Source organism: Pelobates fuscus, chromosome 6 (assembly GCF_036172605.1).
Source record: "Pelobates fuscus isolate aPelFus1 chromosome 6, aPelFus1.pri, whole genome shotgun sequence".
Classification (NCBI taxonomy): Eukaryota; Metazoa; Chordata; class Amphibia; order Anura; family Pelobatidae; genus Pelobates; species Pelobates fuscus.
Genome location: NC_086322.1, coordinates 79,839,293 through 79,861,092, shown reverse-complemented (window position 1 = coordinate 79,861,092; position 21,800 = coordinate 79,839,293).

The window sequence follows — 21,800 nt, the reverse complement described above, 5'->3', positions numbered from 1 at the left end:
AGTTATTGTAGGCTCCGTTTGTTTCTGTGCGGAGGGTAAGGATCATTTATAAGCAGTGTCATTGGTAGGTCTCCTAATACATGTGACTGATTCTAACTTTATGACCTGTCGATGGACGGCACGGGTGTAATTTTAGATGTGTACTTATGTGTCACATTTAGCTAAGGTCCCGTGGGGTTTTGTGAGGGCCGGTGGTCGTCTCATGTGTGGTGGGATACCATTTTGGGTGGATGCGCTCTGGGGGTGCGCCTCGGGCCTATGGTGTTAGCCTGTGGGTGAGGGAGTAGAGGCAAAGTATAACCGAGAGAGGAACATAAATTAACACATTACTATAAAAAAGAAAAAAGAAAAAAAGAAAAAACAGAAGGAAAAAAGCAAATTAGTGCCTTTAATAGTCCTCTGTGGTTGTGGTCACCCGGTGGATCAACCGGTTTCTGCAGATAGTCCGCGGCCATTCAGGTAGTGACCTTCACGTAAGCATCTGGCTTTGTCCCCCTGGGTACAAAAGGACGCACTGTGTCCGGGTTCCATGTGTGGGTTGCTGGTATCGTGGCATGTGGTTGGACTGTTTTCAGAGCATCCTTAGGTAGTCCCAAGCGAGGCAGCAGGTTGTTCGCTTCCCGTGAGTCCCAAACAGGGTATGCTACGGTGCCATGTTGGACCTCCATATGTTGTGATTTCCATCTGTATGATATGCCTTTGGCTCTGAGCAGGGATGTGAAAGCTTGTAGCGACCTTCTCCAGGCCATGGTATATGCCGAGAAGTCCCTATAAAACGAGAGCTGCATTCCCTCAAAGGTGTAAGGTGAATGGTTCCGGATCGCTCCCATGACCGCTGATCTATCCTTGCTGCTCTGGAACCTCACCAGTAAGTCCCTTGGTGCAGAGCTCGGTGCTTTTGCCGATTTTGGCAGGCGGAACATCCCCTCTATGCCAACCTGTTTTGCCTGTTTGGGTGGCAGCAGCGCTGCGAGGAGTCGCCGCAGCATGTGTGGTGTCTCAGTCTCCGAAGTCTCCTCCGATATACCTCTTATTTTAAGGTTGAGACTGCGCCTCTGGTCTTCCGCTGCCGCCAGCTTCTGATCAGTCCGAGCTTGATGAGCCTGCAGGTCCTGCACAACCCGTTGAAGTTGGGCTGTATGCTGGATAGTTTCACGGGTCTCATTCTCTATGGTCCCCATGCGGTTTGTTAGGCCTCGTACCTCTTGTCGCAGTTGGGCCATGTCGGCCTGGAGGTTCTGCCTAAGTTCCGCGAGGAGCTCCCTCATAATTGTAGTCGTTACTGGAGCAGAGTCTGGTGGAGAGGTGGAGGGTTTGGTGGCCTGCCGCTCCACTGTGCTCCTCTCTGTCATGCCCAGGGAAAAATCATCGGAGATGTCTGTGTCTGCATCTGATCCGTCGGCCATCTTGGGCTCCCCTCCACTCCGGGCCTGGCGCCACAGGTCGCCGATGTTCATGCCCATATGTGGTTTTTCGGATCGTAGCTTTTTGCTTTTCTTCCCCATGGCCGGTGAGTCAAGTCTTGGGGTACTTTTCCGGTAGTTTGGGGTGGTAGAAATCCAATTTTGCGGCAATACGGGCGTTCGTCGGCTCGGAGCTTTGGTGACATGCGGCTGCTCGGATCCGTGGCTTGGCTCCGCCCCCAAAAGTTGAGTATCTATTTAAAACACTTATATGGACTGAAACATTGTGAGCTGGTACACTTCACAGATTACCATCTTCTTCTACACAATGACAAAACATAAAAGTGGTCACTTTGGCCTGCTGCCCCGTCTCCATTCCATTTCCACTTCATCCACACATATTGCGTGACACCAATTGTACAAGGGAAAAAAATACAATTACCTTCATTATAGGCTTTATTAGGTGTAATAATTTAAAGCTAAAGAAGCCTATGGCATGACATTTGCTGTTTTGTTAGTATTTATTTAATTATAGTAAATGACTCTTTCCGTAGACATGCTCTCTTTCGCATGCTCGCTAGCGCATCCTCACTTACTGCCTAATTCATTTTACGAGCGAGTCGTGAGAACAGAACTCAGTCAGTAAGTGAAGACTGCCTGTTCTCTCTCTCTCTATCTCTCTCTTACTGCCCAATTCATTTTCTGAGTGAGTCGTAAGAACAGAACTCGGTTGGTAAGTGAGGACTGCGCGTTCTCTCTCTCTCTCACTTACTGCCCAATTCATTTTACAAGCGAGTTGTAAGAACGGAACTCGGTCAGTAAGTGAGGACTGCCTGTTCTCTCTCTCTCTCTCTCTCTACACATATATATATATATATATAGAGAGAGAGAGAATGAGAGATATATAGCTATGTCTCTATAACTAAACATTTGTACATTTTTTAACTTAATTATAGAAATAAAAATCTCAAACATTCAAAGAAATATGCTACATTCAAAAACAGAATATTACAACATATTTATATTTTAGATCGATCTTTATTAATCTTGTGTTTTCCTAAATGTATCATTCCATTTGCATGGTGGTATTTCTGCAGTTCTATAATTTTAAATCTATACATAATGTATCACAGTGTCCGACATGCTTTTAAAACTGAACTATCAATAAGTAAATCCATGTTGCTTAGCAAGTCCGTTTTGTAATTACTCAAAAAGCAGTTATGTTTTTGCCAATATTCAATTACCGGTACTTGTGTCAAAAAAAAAATAGCAAGATGCGGCAAATCACTCAATCGAATTGCAATCTTTTCAAACCAATCGCTGTTCTTCCTCTTAATCTGATTGGTTTAAGATAACTCATTGCGTTTATATGCTCCTATATATCTCCTACACAATAAAATAATCGCAAAAGTACAAAAATGTTTTTATAAGCTGAAATGATTGCCACCTACAAAAGACACAAATGTGAAAATAAAATCACAAGTCGTTTTGTTAACTCTGGAAATAAAATTATAATTGCAGAGCTTAAGGCAAAGTGTTCTTAGCACTAAGCTTCTGTCGGTTGGAATGTAGCCAGATTGTATATGATGAAGGTAAATTTCTGTCAGTTTGAAAAATGTTGTTTCTGTGAGATTGATCAGGGCCTATGATAAGCAGATGGGGTGTTGGCAGCGTGAGGTTTTAAACAGGGTGAGGTACAGGTAAGATTCTGTGTGCTGGGGGCAGGGAGCGGTCTAGGAGATAAGGCCCTACGACTGAAGGTATGGTGTAAAACGAGACACCCCACCCTTTCTTCTCCTTAGTAACTCAGCTATTACTGCAGGCCATTCTTGTTAAGTTGTTATCTGATCGTTTTGAGTTTCTGGAATTTGTGCTTTGACAAATGTTATATCTTGCTCTTGTTTTCTATTTTCCATTTAATTGTTGATGTTTTTCAAGGTATTGTATTTTTTTAAAAATATAGACGTAACAAAAAATGCCAGAGGTTAAATAGCTTTGCCTTCCTCTAAAACATATATATATATATAAATGATTAATTTTTTTTTTTTACAAATTTACAAAAATAAACAAAATGAGTATAAACATCTGGGTGGAAACTCTATGTTTCTGGAAAAAAAAAATGTTCATAGAAATACTGTATAGGGGGATGTAGTCTGATCTTACTAGAATAGCAATCTAATGTAATAAGGAATTCATTGAGTACACAAGCAATAATGTACATTTGAACTAAGGCACATCAAGAAGGCACTGTACATTGGTGTATTCTTATTGTGATACCTATTAAATAAACTTCTAATGGAAAACTGTTTTTATATATAAATCTTTATTGACAATTTACAATTGAAAACATTGAAACAAACAAGGTAAAACTAGAGACTTGAACTACACACTTCCACAAAATATGGGACCCCTGGTTCCACGACATCGCAACATCTACATAATAGGTTAAGACCACACTCACTCACCACGACAAGAACACTGCCCACCACCGACCCCTAACCGCGCCCCCCTCTCCCCCCCTCTCCCCCCTCTCTTTTATTTTATTTAATTTTTTTTTATTCCTCTCTCTCTTTTTCTCTCTCTCTTCCTAGTCTACCCCCACCCCCCCCCACCGCACCAGTCCCCCACTCCACCCCTATCCACCTACCAAAACCCCCAATACTACTACCGCAGGCCAAGTGGCCCACAGCCTATAGGCAGGCACAACGCACCATAAACATCGACACCGCATGCAACGGACCCATACAGGGACACAAACCAAATGACTGCGTCAATAAACTAGATGACGAATTACCCCTCCACAGACCCAATGAAAATCTAGAACGACTACTCACAACCGAACCGACTAGACAAACACGCATACCACCAGGAGAAACCAGAAGCTGAACTTACCCCACCCCCCCTCAGTCGACTGAACCCTTCGACATCACCACCCAGTTCACCCCCACCCGTTAAGAAACAAAATAGAAGCACAGTAGAAAACATGTTGAATGCGCTGCAAATACTGTACCACGTGTAAAACTAAACCTGTCATACTTCTGTTAAAAACAGTGGAACGCCTCACGCTAAACAATGTATTTAAATGTTTAATGCTTGATTGTACCATTCTTACTGCTTCAATAAAAACAAAGAATTATAAAAAAAAAACTAGAGACTTGAACCGATGAAGCCAGAGACACTATAAAAGTGGCAGTGTCATGGCCGCATCCATTGTTTTCCCTTCCTGACATTTTATTGTCCCCAAATACCCCCAATACCTCTAGGCCCCCCATTTTATCTTTTTTAATTGTTTATTTCTTAATTGTTTATTTATTTTTAATTGTTTATTTCCGGACCTTGGTCCTAGGCGCCTCCATCTTTGTGTGGGCAGATGAAGGCCCTGTGGGATTTGTCATCTGCTAACACTATAACACTATATAGCGCTGTGATATTCCCACACATGCCATGTTAAACACTTGGGTATTTGCTATTGTCCGAAATTTGGATGGGAATTTTGGCTATTTCGGTTCATTTGTAAGAAAGACAGCTGAATGAATAGAAATTTCAAATGAACAAATGAAGACTGTAGCGGACCGTGGGTAACCCGACTGGTTACCTCCGCTATGAATAAATGAAGAGACCTATTTTTCCTCCAGTAACTGGACAACACACAGTTCCAGGGGTACAACAAAACTTTAATGGCCACACTCGGCTTTTTACTTTCCTCATGCAAGGGGTGGGTTGAGTGTCCACCTAGTTCTGGGCAGCTCGGTGAATGCGGCATGCCCACTCTGTATGGGAGTCCTTCTCCCCCTTTCTGGTCTCTTTGAACTTCCACTGGTATGCCTCTGGGGTTATGGCAAACCTGGCCAGGATGACCTCCTTCACGGCTTTGTAGTCTCGGATCTGGTCCCTTGCTACTGCTCGGTATGCTTTCACCACCCTTCCTGTCAACTTACTGCCAAGGATGGCAACCCAGTCTGTCAGGTCGACTTCTAGCAAGAGACATTGCCGCTCGAAATCTTGCAGGAAGTCTTCAATGCCCTGCTCTGCGTCCGTGAACTCCTTGAAGGCAGCATAGGGTACTTTCGGCTTGTGTGCGGGGGCAGGTTATACTTTCCCCATGCAAGGGGTGGAACACACCCACCGACAGGGTCCTCCCCTCCCCTCATATAACGGACGCGAAATTTCAGTCCCTTTGTCCTCTGTTCCCGCCATCCAGTGTCCCCTCCCAGGGTCCTCCCCCTCCCAGGGGTCTGTGCGTGCGACAGGAACTCTAGTCCCTTTGTCCCAAGTATCTGCCACCCATCCTCAGGGTTTCCCACCTCCGGTGACCAGGGGTCTTTATTTCATGAGTCTCTGTGCCTGGGAGTCCCAGCACGGGAAGCTTCCCGCCTCTGTGACTCCCTGCCACAGAAAGCACCAAGGAATGTCCCCACCAATCTCAGGGACCCCCAGAACGGTACTCGGCATGGACAGCCTCCGTTCGTAGGGTCCCTGGGTGAGACCAGGCAAGGGAAGCGTCTCCTTTCAGGACACGAATGCTCCCCCTGGCTGACGTTCGGCCATATGAACGGAGGCTACCCAGGGGAAGCACTTATTAATTACTTCTCTTTCACACTTTCACACATAAGGTTTCACACTTATGTTGCAAGTTGCCAACGTTCTAATTGATTGGTTCGAACACTCCAAGGGTCACTGGAGAGGTCTACGGCTGCTCCCCCTGGACGGCATTCATCTAACTAACGGGCCGCCACCCAGGGTCGGCACACACCGAGGCTTCTCTTGCGGTTTGCGGTTTTCACACCTTGTTAGTGAGGTGTTAACGTTCTAACTAAACATTCTAACTGTGATCTTGGGGTGGTCCCCGTTCGGGAGACAAACGGAACCCGTTTGTAGGAGCTGTCCTGAACGGGGAGCAGGTAGTTTTACAAGTACAATGAATGAAACACAGGGTCAGGATAGGGAAAACACATGAAAAGGATGTCAGGACAGCACACACATTACACGGTAATCTGGCCAGTGCACAGTTTAGCGGGGGTTCCGCTACAAAGACCTGGTTTATTATATTTGTTACAACAGCCACTGTTGTTAAAAAAGACCCCCACCCCGATTCCAATAAAGAGGGACCTAGCACAGGTCCCCCATGCCCCCCTGGTATGAAAATAACTAATTGAGGGAGGGCATAGTGTCCATCCTGCCCCCTCCCATACCCCTTGAGTGCGGGCTATTCAACTTAATGGGGGACCTATGGTTCCCCCCAGGCTCCCATCCATGAGCATCAGATAGGGCCCCTAAGTGACAAAAAAGGGGGACCTACTGTCCCACCTGGCCCCCACCCATGACCTACTTCCTCCCCCCAGCCCTCACCACTTGGCTATGGGTGGTGGCTAAATTTAAAAAATAACCCACCTAGGTGACTATGGGTCCCAAAGCACCTAGTATCCACCCCAATGAAATAAAAGCCTACCTACCCCCCTCACCCTAAAAATAGGTCCTGGACTCCCCCATCTTTGTGAGGGCAGATGAAGGCCCTGTGGGACACGTCGTCTGCCCACACTAGATAGCGCTACTCGGGCATTTGCTATTGTCCAAAATTTCAAACAACGAACAAAGACCCAATTTCAGTCCTCGTTCGTTATGTTTATTACAAGGAGGAAGCTACCGGCTCACTTTCAAATTGAAACGCTGCACATTCAGAGTTTTATCCATTTGCTCTTCAACAAGATCAAAGATCAAATATATAGGGATATAGCTGTAATTCGATAACAGAAATACTAACTTAGTGTTATACAGTACAGAAGAAAGAAATCAGCGCTGATCAAATTTTTATCATTTTATTTTTAATTTTTAATTGTGAAAAATAAGAGAAACTTTCTTGAGGATCCTAGGATTTTATACAAAAGGCGAGACTGGTCCAGAAGGGAGAGGAGACCTGGTTTAGCCCCCCACCATTCAAAGAGGAGGCACCCCGAGGCGGAATTTACATCATACATTTTGTGAGTTCCATTTGATTTCTTTGTTCTGTACACTTTAACACTATGTTAGAATGTATGTTATAGAATTACAGATGTATCCTTGTATGTTTTATCTTTGATTTTGTTGACGAGAATACTTATCTGGGATATCCATTAATGAAGCTGTAATAAAATGTAATCAGATAAGTGTAAATAGACCACACCATACACGTTGGGTGAGGTTGTGGGAAATTAGTATGTTTGTACTTTTATCCCTTTGCTGCCTGATATGTAACAACCCGTCAAGCAGTGTCATTAGCCAGTATGGAAGGAGAGTTATGGCTTATGTGAATTCTGTGCCTATTTGACATAGCATGTGCTAAAAGACAACCAATGACTGCATGGCCCCTGCTCAGTGTGACCCAGGCCTTCCATTTCCCTTGGAATCCCTCCCTAAGTGTGTATTGGACTTGTAAGAGGGAGAAACATTCAGTTCGACTGAAGCATTATTTCCAAGAATTTAATTTAGTTCAGTACCTCCCAGAGTTGTTAATTTCATAGTATCACCCATGAAAAATCTTCAAGAAAATGATTCTGATTAACAAAGAAGACATCAAAATGGGTCAATCAGTTTACTACAAAATATATACATCATATTAATATTCTGTATATATTTTAAGTACTTTGATAGGCTACTTTTCTAGCCATTTTGTTCACACAACAAGTCATAAAAAGTAACCAATAGAGAAAAAGAGAAAAGGAATAATACAAAAATCTACATATTGTAAGAGTTACAATAATACTTTTATTGTAAGTAGTTTTTACTTTATTTTATAAATACTTACCACTTTAGAGTGCACTATTGAGGGAATCCCTTACCTTCAGGTGTTCTGCCTCCCATACCTCTGTATTCAGTTGTTCAGCGCTAGTGATGTACCGAACGGTTCACTGGCGAATAGTTCCTGGCGAACATAGCGTGTTCGCGTTCGCCATGGCGGGCGAACATATGCGCGGTTCGATCCGCCCCCTATTCGTCATCATTGAGTAAACTTTGACCCTGTGCCTCACAGTCAGCAGACACATTCCAGCCAATCAGCAGCAGACCATCCCTTCCAGACCCTCCCACCTCCTGTACAGCATCCATTTTAGATTCATTCTGAAGCTGCATTCTTAGTGAGAGGAGGGAAAGTGTAGCTGCTGCTGATTTGATAGGGAAATGGATAGCTAGGCTAGTGTATTCACTGTCTTTTATAAAAAGTAAAGATGACCTCTTCACACTCTGAGCAGCTATCACTATGGGCACGGTTCAAGATTTACTTTTCTTCCTTTATCTATATCCTTTTCCTCTCACCATTTTTTCTCACATTTTGCCTCATACTAATGTAACTTTGCACTAAGCCTCCCATGCTGTACATCACACTCATATATACAAATCCTGTTAACGAGACCAGTCTTCCATAATGTGAGCCTTAATGCTATACTTAACCCCTTAAGGACCAAACTTCTGGAATAAAAGGGAATCATGACATGTCACACATGTCATGTGTCCTTAAGGGGTTAATCAATGTTATCACACATCAGACCTGTCGCTGGTATATAAATGGCGTATCTCTCACTTAAGCACCAATAAGCCTAATAGTGCTGTAATATGAAGTCTAACATGTCCGAGCCTTATTATTAAGCCTCCTATGTTAAAGATGCGAGGCGACGTTAATGCAATATGGTGTAAACGTTAATAGTTAATAATGAATCTTACGTGAGACTAAGCTTGAACTATCTTACTCTTTAGTTTAAAATCACATCTCTTATTTTGACATAACTGTTACAACGCTGATATCAATATAAAAAAAAAAAAATGTGCTGTCAAATCGTATGCCATGTCAACTCCACTGTACCTAATTGGCCTGCTAATGCTATTGTGGCATCGTAAGGCAAAATGTTAACTGTATAAACATGCACAAGAAAAATAAAGAATTAAAAAAAAAAAACGTTTTTGACTGTAATCTAATAGCAGTCAGTGTCCTTCAAGCGGGTGTCAGGCCTACAGCGTGTACTCTGCCAGTGCACAGTGCCACTCATATCTGGTGTCACAATAGCTTGCATTTAAAAACAAAAAAAAATTTGACTAATATAATAGCAGTCAGTGTCCTTCAAGCGGGTGTCAGGCCTACAGCGTGTACTCTGCAACCTTTGCCAGTGCACAGTGCCACTCATATCTGGTGTCACAATAGCTTGCATTTAAAAACAAAAAACGTTTTTGACTTTAATATAATAGCAGTCAGTGTCCTTCATAAGTGTGTGTCAGGCCTACAGCGTGTACTCTGCCAACCTCTGCCAGTGCACAGTGCCACTCTTATCTGGTGTCGCAATAGATTGCATTTAAAAACCAAAAAACTTTTTTCATTGTTATAGATTGAATAGCAGTTAGTTGTCTGTAAGCGGGTGTCAGGCCTACAGTGTGTACTCTGCCAACCTCTGCCAGTGCACAGTGCCACTCATATCTAGTGTCACAATAGCGTGCATTTAAAAACCCAAAAACTTTTTTCACTGTTATAGATTGAATAGCAGTTAGTTGTCTGCAAGCGGGTGTCAGGCCTACAGCGTGTACTCTGCCAACATCTGCCAGTGCACATTGCCACTCATATCTGGTGTCACAATAGCGTGCATTTAAAAACAATTTTTTTTCACTGTTATAGATTGAATAGCAGTTAGTTGTAGATACACAGATGACTTTCATTAGGGGGTCTTACACCCCAGACGACAAAGCGACATCAGAACAAGCTATACTAGACATAGATCCTAGTTTATAGGTCATAGCCCACTGTACCACATTCCAAGCGTTAAAGCTACTACAACGTATTATTATCTTTTTCTTTAAAATGTAAAATGTGCACTGTTATGCATTCCTAACAAATGTTATTATATGTTGATTCATGTGCAGGCAAAAGCCGTTGGGGCAATGCTAGCGAGTATGTTAAACTTACTATATGCACCAAAAATAAAGAATTAAAAAAAAAAATAGCAGTTAGTTGTCTTCAAGCGGGTGTGTCAGGCCTACAGCGTGTACTCTGCCAACCTCTGCCACTGCACAGTGCCACTCATATCTGGTCTCACAGTAGCTTGCACGCATAGTACCACTAATCCCAAAAAAATGACAGGCAGAGGCAGGCCACCCCGCAGGGGCCGTCGTGGTCGTGGTGCTGTGATTCCCTTTTGCCCTAGAATAATGCCCAGTTTTCAGAGGCCACATACCCTGAACTTGAAAAGTTCTGAGGACATAATTGACAGGCTAACACAGGACACCCAATCTTCTACAGCTTCCGCTCGGAACCTTGACGCACCATCCTCCTCCAGCTTAGCTTTGGGCACTTCTCAAGATACCACTCACCCACCTGCCGCCACCACCAACACTAGCACCACAGCCACTTCACTTTATCTGTCAGAGGAGTTATTTACACATCCGTTTGAAGAAATGTGTGATGCGCAATCATTATTGCCAGAGGATGTAGATAACAGGGATATGTCTCAGTCAGGCAGAATTACACACATGGACGTACGGTGTGATGATGATGATGTTGTACTGCTGCTGCTTCCTTTGCTGAGTTGTTAGATACAAGTGAAGCGGTTGATGATGACGATGCGTCCGTGGATGTCACGTGGGTGCCCGCTCGGCAAGAAGAAGAACAGGGCGAAAGTTCAGATGGGAAGACAGAGAGGAGGAGGAGACGAGTTGGAAGCAGGGGGAGGTCGTCGCAAGGAGCTCGTGGCACAGTCAGACAGCATGCATCGGCACCCGGGGTCAGCCCGACAGCACGCCAATCAACACATGCTGTGTCCACCACCAGAATGCCGTCATTGCAGAGCTCAGCAGTGTGGATTTTTTTTGTGTGTCTGCCTCTGACAACAGAGATGCCATTTGCAACCTGTGCCAAAAGAAACTGAGTTGTGGGAAGTCCAACACCCACCTAGGTACAACTTTGCGTAGGCACATGATCGCACATCACAAACGCCTATGGGATCAACACATGAGTACAAGCAGCACACAAACTCAAAGCCGCCATCCTCCTCCTGGTCCAGCATCTTCAGCCACATCAACCACTGCTGTCCTCCTTGCCCCCTCTCAACCATCCGTCACTCTGTCTCTCGCCTTGAGCAGTTCCCACTCATCTGCCCACAGTCAGGTGTCTGTCAAGGACATGTTTGAGCGTAAGAAGCCAATGTCAGAAAGTCACCCCCTTGCCCGGCGTCTGACAGCTGGCTTGTCTGAACTATTAGCACGCCAGCTTTTACCATACAAGCTGGTGGAGTCTGAGGCGTTCAAAAAATTTGTAGCTATTGGGACACCGCAGTGGAAGGTACTCGGACGAAATTTCTTTTCACAAAAGGCAATCCTCAACCTGTACTCGATTGTGCAAAAGGAAGTAATGGCATGTCTGGCACACAGTGTTGGGGCAAGGGTCCATCTGACCACTGATACCTGGTCTGCAAAGCATGGTCAGGGCAGGTATATCACCTACACTGCGCATTGGGTAAACCTGCTGACGGCTGCCAAGCATGGAATGCGTGGCTCTGCAGAGGAGTTGGTGACACCGCCACGACTTGCAGGCAGGCCTGCTGCCACCTCCTCTACTCCTCCTACTCCATCCTCTTCCATAACCTCCTCGGCTGAGTCCTCTTCTGCTGCTGCGTCTTGCTCCACATCAACGGCACACCCCCAGCTCCGCAGGTACTATTCCACATCCCGGATACGGCAGTGTCACGCCGTCTTGGGTTTGACTTGCTTGAAAGCAGAGAGTCACACCGGACAAGCACTCCTGTCCGCCCTGAAAGCACAGGTGGAAAAATGGCTGACTCCGCAGCAACTGGAGATCGGCAAAGTGGTTTGTGACAACGGAACAAATTTGTTGGCGGCATTGAAGTTGGGCAAGTTGACACATGTGCCGTGCATGGCACATGTGTGTAATCTGATCGTACAATGCTTTGTGCATAAGTACACAGGCTTACAGGACATCCTGAAGCAGGCCAGGAAGGTGTGTGGCCATTTCAGGCGTTCCTACACGGCCATGGCGCACTTTGCAGATATCCAATGGCGAAACAACATCCCAGTGAGGCGCTTGATTTGCGACAGCCCGACAAGTTGGAATTCAACACTCCTAATGTTCGACCGCCTGCTCCAACAAGAAAAAGCCGTTAATGAATATTTGTATGACCGGGGTGCTAGGACAGCCTCTGGGGAGCTGGGATTTTTTTTGCCACGTTACTGGACGCTCATGCGCAATGCCTGTAGGCTCATGCGTCCTTTTGAGGAGGTGACAAACCTAGTCAGTCACACCGAAGGCACCATCAGCGACATCATACCATTTGTTTTCTTCCTGGAGCGTGCCCTGCAAAGAGTGCTGGATCAGGCTGTAGATGAGCGTGAAGAGGAAGAGGAAGAGTTGTGGTCACCATCACCACCAGAAACAGCCTTATCAGCATCGCTTGCTGGACCTGCGGCAACGCTGGAAGAGGATTGTGAGGAAGAGGAGTCAGAGGAGGGATGTGGCTTTGAGGAGGAGGAGGAAGACCAACCACAACAGGCATCCCAGGGTGCTCGTTGTCACCTATCTGGTACCCGTGGTGTTGTACGTGGCTGGGGGGAAGAACATACCTTCATTGAGATCACTGAGAAGGAGGAACGGGAAATGAGTAGCTCGGTATCCAACCTTGTGCAAATGGGGTCTTTCATGCTGTCGTGCCTGTTGAGGGACCCTCGTATAAAAAGGCTGAAGGAGAACGACCTGTTCTGGGTGTCCACGCTACTAGACCCCCGGTATAAGCAGAAAGTGGCTGAAATGTTACCAAATTACAACAAGTCGTAAAGGATGCAGCATTTGCAAAATAAATTAAAAAGTATGCTTTACACAGCGTATAAGGGTGATGTCACAGCACAACGGGAATCTAAGAAGGGAAGAGGTGAAAGTAATCCTCCTCCTCCCACGACCATGCCGGCAAGGACAGGACGCTTTACAGACGTGTTGTTGATGGAGGACATGCGGAGCTTTTTAAGTCCTACGCATCGCCACAGCCCTTCGGGATCCATCCTCAGAGAACGACTCGACCAACTGGTAGCAGACTACCTCGCCTTAACTGCAGATATCGACACTCTGAGGAGCGATGAACCCCTTCACTACTGGGTGTGCAGGCTTGACCTGTGGCCTGAGCTATCCCAATTTGCGATAGAACTTCTGGCCTGCCCCGCTTCAAGTGTCCTGTCAGAAAGGACCTTTAGTGCAGCAGGAGGTATTGTCACTGAGAAGAGAAGTCGCCTAGGTCAAAAAAGTCTAGATTACCTCACCTTTATTAAGATGAATGAGGGATGGATTCCGAAGGGACTGACAGTGGGCGATACATTCGACTAAAAAAGGCCTGATGAGATGAGCTGCCTTGGGCTAAAAATGGTCCACACGCTGCTGTATTTTAGCTCTGAATGCCGGTTGACTTGCGTGACTTATCCGCCACCAACTAGGGTTCAAGCCGCAATGTTTTAGGGCACTTTCTGCCTGGGAAACAAACATAAATTTTTCTGGCCGCTGCTACAGCAGCGGCTGCAACAATACCTAATTTTTCAGGCATGTGTACATGCCTAATTCTTCGGGCCTCTGGTGCTGCACTGTGGCTTCAAAAACCAAACCAAAAAAAAAGGCACATAACAGGGATTAAACTGATATGAATAGTACTACTTAACACACCACTCCTATCTGGTGGCACATAAGATTGCACGCGCAATGCCCCAAATTTGAAGTAGGAGGACCAACCAAGCATCTTTTTCCATCTCCTGGTTCCTAAAATCAATGCCATATACACGTCCCCTGATAGGGTGCCAGCTCATTATTCTCTTGGGCGCCAGCTCGTTATTCTCTTTTTCACTTTACTAGGGACACTTTACTGCACTATGGGCACTTAGACACACTCTTTGTCTTGCACAGTGTTATTCCTAGCCAGCATCTATGATGGGAAATTAGGCAGTCATCTAAACGTTTAGATTGAGCTTTAGCTTAGAACACCCTTGAAGGTGTTTAAGGAGATTAGGGCTAGTTTAAAGGATTCTTCTTAGACCTCTCTGAGTCTTTATAGCTCTTCTACCTATCCAGCATTTCTGCAAACTAGCTCAGAGAAAGGGTGGCTGTGTGTCTGTGATACATTTAACTTTATATCACCTTATTGACACTTTTTATGACAGCATCACTCCGGTCTCCATACTCTCTGCCTATACCCATCTATTTAGAGGGAATTTCCTTACCCCTGGCAATATTATATAATAGGTAATAGTATTACCATTATTACACAATTAGCCACTATAGGGGAATGAGTATAGTATCCCTTTGTTATTTATAAATGATACAATAAAGACTTTTTTCCATTACTCAATTTATTTTAACAAAGGGTACTTACCACGGTATTAGGAAGCATTACTCTGCTTTCCCTTTCTCCCTCTATTATACACCTATGCTCATTAGGATTTGTAGGTATCACTTTATTATAGCTGTCTAACCTTTTCCTATGCCAGTTTTAGATCTCCTTCTTGGGAGATTTTTTATTTTTTCAGTTTATTAGCATACCTGGGTACAAGCCCTCGGTGGGGCTGGCACCACCACCTTGTTTCTTCCACTCATACCGATTTTTCCATCTTTGAGGGGGTTTGGCGAAACAAGGAAAAAGTCCTCTACTCGTAACAGGGATTAAATTGATAAGAATAGTACTACTTAACACACCTTATAATAACGCGGAGAGAGGCAACGCAGAGAGAGGAGTCTGAAGAAGAGGAGTCAGAGGAGGAAGGTGGCTTTGAGGAGGTGGAAGACCAAACACAGCAGGCGTCCCAGGGGGCTTGTTGTCACCTTTCGGGGACCCTTGGTGTTGTACGTGGCTGGGTGGAGGATGAGACCTTAAATGACATCAGTGAGGACAAGGAACGGGACATGGCTAGCTTGGTATCCAACCTTGTGCAAATGGGGAGTTTGCGGTTGTGCAAATGGACTGTTTGCGGTTGTTTGCGGTGCGTTAAACGGGGAGTTTGGTCTGTCACTGTGAAGCGGGCGTAACCCTTACACTACCTGATCGATACAACATCATACAGTAGGTCCCCCCCTCATTATTTATTTATTTTTTTAAACATTCTTTATTTGTTGTTTTTCATTACTGTAAAAAACATTAGGATACAGAAAAGAAATAGGGTAGGGGTGGTACAGCCAAAATAGTACAGGTGTGTTGTAGTTTCCACATATATATCTTTGTGTCTTAAGGTTTCTTGAGGGCGCTGTTGTTGTGCGGTGTGGTCTGTTGGCTTAGTGATTGCTGTGCGGTCGTGTGGGGTTCAGGGACCTCGATTTTGGTCTCTTTTCCTGTCGTGCTATTTATTTGCTTACACCTGTATTGGTGGCTGCTTGAGGTTTGCGGTGTTTCTCGGTAACGGTTGTTGTGGTAGGGTGGGTTACCCTCTGTCTAGCTATTTCGTTATTGTCGTTGCTTAATGGTGGGTTCCCATGGGTCCGGGTGGTCGGTTGGGGGGGTTGAGAACATATGTACAGGAGTTGAGTACCATGGCGGGGTTCGGTTTTGGGTGTCTGTTGGTTGTCCTATATATCGGGTTGGGATAGTGCTGCGTACGTTGAGTATCAGTGTTTTGGTGTTGTGGTTGCTTTGTGTCAGGGTACCTGTTGTCTCTACCTCGGAGGAGGTGAGACACTTAGACGTCCGTCCTCTCAAGGGGGCTGACTCACCCGATCCTCGCAGTCCTCCCGGTCGTTTACACGCCGGCCGCGATTGATCCGCCTCCTTTTATGACGCGGCGCTCTGTAGCCGACGTCATGACGACAATCCGTTCCGACCTGTCAATCAAGTCCCGAGCAGCGAATCAGGACTCGTCGGGGGCGGGATCATCAATTAAAGAGCCAAGGTATAAAATAGGGTTATGTCTAATGGTTCATTGCCCTGTCGTGGTTCTAGCTAGTCTGGTCACTCAGTGCTCTTATTGCTATTTGTCTTTTTGGTTTTGGGCTTGTATTTTTCTACCCTGCTTACCTCTCTTATCCTTTTGACTCGGCTTGTCTCTCGCTTACCTGCTCTCTCGTTCCCTCGACCTCGGCTTGTCTCTGACCTTTCTTTGCTTACTCCTTACGTTAGTCCGGCCATTCTAAGGTCCGGTATACGTACCTAGCTCCTGTTTGTATTCTGCGTGTTGGATCCCTGTCCCGATCCTGACACTTTGTTAGTGTGGTGGGCCTAGTTGGTGAGGTGGCGGCTGTCCATGTGCCCTTATTGTAGGTGGGGTTCAGATAGCCAGGGGTCCCATATTTTGTGGAAGTGCTTGGAGGTCTCGTGAATTATGGCTGAGATCCTGTCCATGTGTATTGCTTCTTTGGTTTTGCGTATGATTGTTTGTAATGTGGGGGTGTTTGGTGTTCCCCATACTTCGGCTATTGCCCGTCTAGTCGCTAGGGCAATCCTGTTTGTCATTTTGTTTTGGGCTCTGGTCAGATCTTCTCGTGGTCTGGAAAGGAGCCATGTCCAGGGGTCTAGTGGTATGGTGGTCTGGAGGAGTGTTGAGACTAGGGAGGCCACTTCTGCCCACAGTGGGGCCAGTTTAGGGCAATGCCACCATGCGTGTATATATGTGCCCCTCTGTCCGCAGTTTTTCCAGCATAGGTCCGCGTCTGCCTTACCCATGTGGTACAGCCGTACCGGGGTTAGGTACCATCGGAGCAGTGTTTTATATGCCTGCTCCTTATGGTTGACGCATATGGATATTGAGGCTGTTGCCTCCCAGATGTCTTGCCAGTCGGTGGGGTCGTCCGGGGGCCCTAGGTCCCTCTCCCAAGCCGCCACATAGGCCAGTGCCCCCGTGGGTTGGTTTGTGATAAGGAGTGTGTAATTTTCCGTGATTTGACCTTTGTGAAGTGGGTTGCGTATGCATATTCTCTCAAACCGTGTGAGTGTGGTGGTGGCTGCTTTGGCGTTGTCGGGTTGTTCTAGGAAGCTTCGCAATTGTAGGTAGCGGAAGAAGTCATGGGTGTTATATGTTGCCTGCGTGTTAGGAAGTTCGTTGTATGGGGTTATTCGAGTTCCTGTGTAGAAGTGGTGCAGTCTGAACAGGTCGTTTTGTTCATAGTGCGCAAAGTCTTTGGGTGTTAACCCTGGGGGGAATGCTCTGTTGCGTAGTATCGGCGTCAGTGGGGTCGGGTTGCTTATTATGGGGAATTTCCTGGTGGTTTTGTTCCATATTTCTATTGAGTTAGTGATTGATGGGGGCAGTGGTGGTGGTAGGGGGTGTGATTTCTTTGGTACCCATATGTAGAGGGATGGGAGGTCGTGTCCAAATAGGTCATGTTCTAGGTCCGCCCATCGTTTGATCCCCTGTGGGGTGTGCCAGTTTTGGGTTTGTGTGAGTTGTGCGGCGTAGTAGTAGTTTTGGAAGTGGGGTAGTCCCAGTCCTCCTGTCCTGTTGGAGATGTACATGGTGGTCCTTTTAATTCTAGGTCTTTTTTTGGCCCAGATAAAGTTGTCAATTAATTTTTGGATATATTTCGTGTCTGCTGTGGGGAGTGGGATGGGGAGGGTTTGGAATAGGTAGAGGAAGCGGGGTAGGAGGTTCATTTTTACTGATGCTATGCGTCCTAGCCATGACAGTGATAGGTCTTGCCATCTTTTAAGGTCGTCTGTTGCTTTCTGTATCATTGGGGTATAGTTTAGGGAGTAAGTGCGGTGTGGTGCTGCTGGTAGCTGCATGCCCAGGTATGGGATGTGGGATGTGTTATAGCGAAAGGTGTATGTTTCTTGCAGTGTCTTCTTTGTGTCTTGGTCGATGTTTATGATAAGTGCCTCTGTCTTGTCCAGGTTTAGTTTGTATCCTGAGGCCGCTGAGTATTCTTCCACCAGTTGTAGGAGTGGTGGGAGGGAGGTGAGGGGTTCAGTTAGTGTTAGGAGCAGGTCATCGGCGTATGCGGCCACCTTGTAGGTTTGGGAGCGTACTGTGATGCCTGTGATCGTGGCGGTGTTGCGTATGAGGTGTAGTAGTGGTTCCAGTGAGAGGGCGAAGAGGATCGGGGACAGTGGACATCCCTGTCTTGTTCCGTTGCGTATAGGGAAGTGGGGGGGCTGCGCGTTTGGGATGAGTAGTTTTGCTTTTGGGGTGGAGTATATCGTTTTGAGGGCTGTTGTGAATGGCGTGGGGAATTGGAGTTTCTCTAAGGTGGCGAATAGGAAGGGCCATAGTAATCTGTCAAATGCCTTCTCGGTATCAAGGGATAGTAGGAGGGTGGGGATGTTACTGTGGTTGGCTACCCATATGAGGTCTAGGGTCCGTCTGGTGTTGTTGCTTGCTTGTCTTGCTGGGACGAACCTGACTTGGTCGGGATGGATTGTCGCTGGGATGTAGGGGAGCAGTCTGTTGGCGAGGATTTTGGTAAAGATTTTAATATCTACATTCAGTAGGGAGATGGGTCTGTAGTGGCCTGGTTCCGTGTGCGGTTTTCCGGGTTTGGGTAGTAGGCAAATGTTTGCCTCCAGCATGTCCTCGGGCATCGGGTCGCCAGTCATGAGCGAGTTATATAGCTTTGTCATGTAGGGTAGCAGGTCGTCTGTGAATGTTTTTTAGTAGATGCCCGAGTATCTGTCTGGGCCTGGGCTTTTATTGGGTTTCGTAGTGCCTATGACACTCCTCACCTCCTCTTCCATGATTTCTGTCAAGAGGTGTGATTGGGCCTCCGTCGTAAGTGTTGGTAAGTGGGCCTTTGTTAGGAGGGTTTGTATTTTGTCCTGTAGGGGGCTGTCTTCTTGGCGGTGTTGTGGGGAATGGTCGTATAGGTCAGTGAAATACTTTTGGAAGATCTCGGCGATTTTGCTGGGGATTTCGGTTGGTTGGCCTGTGGGGGTATGAATGGTGGTGATTTGCTTGGCTTGCTGGCGTTTGCGTAGCCTTCGGGCCAGTAGCGTGTCTGCTTTGTTTGATTTTTCATAGAACATTTGTTTTGTCCATTGTAAAGCTTTAGTTGCGTCTTTCGCCATGGCCTGTTTAAGGGCCTGGCGCTGGTGGTGCAGTTGCGTTGTGAGGTCTTGTGTGGGGGTTAGTTTGTGTTGTGCTTCGAGTTGTCTGATGTGGTCTAGTAGGGATGTTATGTGGGCTATGTGTTTCTTTTTGTGTGCCGTGGCTATGCTGATAAGGGATCCTCTGAGCACTGTTTTGTGGGCTGCCCATAGTACCGCGTGTGAATGCACCGAGTCTTTGTTGGTGTTGAAGTATTGGGTGAGTTCTGTCTTCAGTTGGGTGATTATTTGGGGGTCGTGGAGTAGTATGGGGTTGAGCCTCCAGGTCCAAGGTCTTGAGATTTGTGGTGGTTGGAGTTGTAGTGTGATGTCTGCGTGGTCTGACCAAGTGATGTTGCCTATTGCGGTGTTTGTGACGTGGGGGAGTAGGGATGGTGAGATGAGGAAGAGGTCAATGCGGGAGTAGGTGTGGTGGGGGTGTGAATAGAACGTGTAGTCGCGCTCTGTTGGGTGTTGAGTTCTCCATATGTCTATGAGACCCGTTTGGGTTATGAAGTTGGTCAGCATTTGATCCGATCTGGAGGGATGGGTGGTTGGTTGAGTGTGGGGGGGTATCGTTATCTGTCAATGGGTGGGGAGATTGTGGCGTTGAAGTCCCCCCCTATTATTTTTTGGTGGCCAGGATGTTGGCCAAGGTGAGCTTGTATCATCTGCCAAAATTGTGGGTCTGGGACCGTCGGTGCGTATATGGAGGTTAATGCTATTTTCGTGGGCCCTATTGTGCCTGTTGCTGTTATGTATCGTCCTTGTGGATCTTTGTGGATGTCTTTGAGGTGTATGGGGCAGTTTTTTCTCAGTAAAATTGCCACCCCGTTGTGTTTGCCTGTGTTTGAGTTGGCTAGATGGCAGGTTCGGTAGTGTCGGCTTAGGAGAGGGAACGGGCGCGAGTTAACGTAGTGTGTTTCTTGAAGAAAGACCACGTCTGCCCCTGACCTGTTGGCCCAGCGCATGACCTGGTGGCGTTTTGAGGGATGGTTTAGCCCCTTGCAGTTAATTGATATGCATGTACCTTAGCTGGCATTGTGGTGTGAGGGGTACTGCGGTGCGGTTGCGGGTGTGATCGGTGCCGATTGCCCATTGGTCCAGCCCCTTGTGTTGTGGAAGAGGGCTTGGGGTTTTTGCGTCAGGTGTCTTCCCAATTTGGATGTGGTTTTAGGGTCTCGTGTCCCGCCATGGTACTCTTCGGGGGTGAACTGTGGATACAAATAAAAATAACAGTGAACATATTTACAACTTCCTGGGCTTATTGTCTGTGCCAGGTTGGAATCTAACAGTGTTTTGGGTGTGTCCCGTACGTGGGACCCTGATGCCCTGGTGTTAACGTGGGGCATGTTGAGGGTTAGTCCTGAGGTGCGTCCCGTTCCAGGTGTGTGGTAATTTCCACTGGGCGATTGTGCGTTGGGGGTGGGGGTGATGTCAATGGGTCAGCTGGCTACTGTTCCGTCTGAGGGGGGTTGGTGGTTCCCGTGGGTTGTGGCGCCCGTCTGGGGGAGAGTTATCTATATGGTCCCTTGGGCTGGGGTTGCCTGGTGTCAATGTCGGGGTCAGGGCGGTCCCGGCCGTCCCGTTTCCCTGGTGCTTGTTCGTTGGTTACCCTCCCGCCCTTGCCCTCCTAGCTGTTCCGGTGGTGTGGTTTGTGGCTGGTTGTCTGGAGGGCAGGTGGTGCAGTGTGGGTTGTCCCATTACTCCCAGTTCGTCCCCGCTTGCTTCCTCCCCCCTCCCGTCTCCCCCTGGTTCTGCCAGCCGAGCTGGTTTGGCGTTCCCCCTGCTCCCCGTCCCCCCGCTGTCTAGTTCCCTTGGTTGTGGGTGTGTTTCCAAAATTCTGATATGTGCAGTAGACAATTATTTAACTCTTGCAGGTAACGTGCATACAAGTAAACAAATAAACATTATTAACGCATGTGAACATTTTCTCATTGTATAAAAGATATAAAGGATATATTATGTTTCGTTCTATAGGCGCAGTCTCTGCTTTTTCTTTTCTTTTTCTTTTTTTTTTTAGGCGCTTCGTTTAGTCCGTCTTGTCGATGAGCCTTGCCGGTCTGCTCCTGGGATGTCTGGGTTCAGGGTTGGTGCGGTGGAGTCATGTCACTCTCGTTCTGGCGCCCGGCATTGTCTGTGGGCTATTCCCTGCTTGGCGGTTTCGTTGCGGTAGTGGTTTTCCCCACAGTGGTTGTAGTGGTGGGGGTCTTCTCCGTGTGGTGGTGGTTTCTGGTCTCGTTGTCGTTATATGCAGGCCCAGTTTGGAGGCAAATGCTTGCTGTTTGGTGGGGTCTGTGAGGATATGGGTCATGTTATCTCTGCGGACGAGGAGTTTGAAGGGATGACCCCATCTGTAGGCAATACCTGCCTGGGTTAGTGCCGTTGTGAGAGGTTT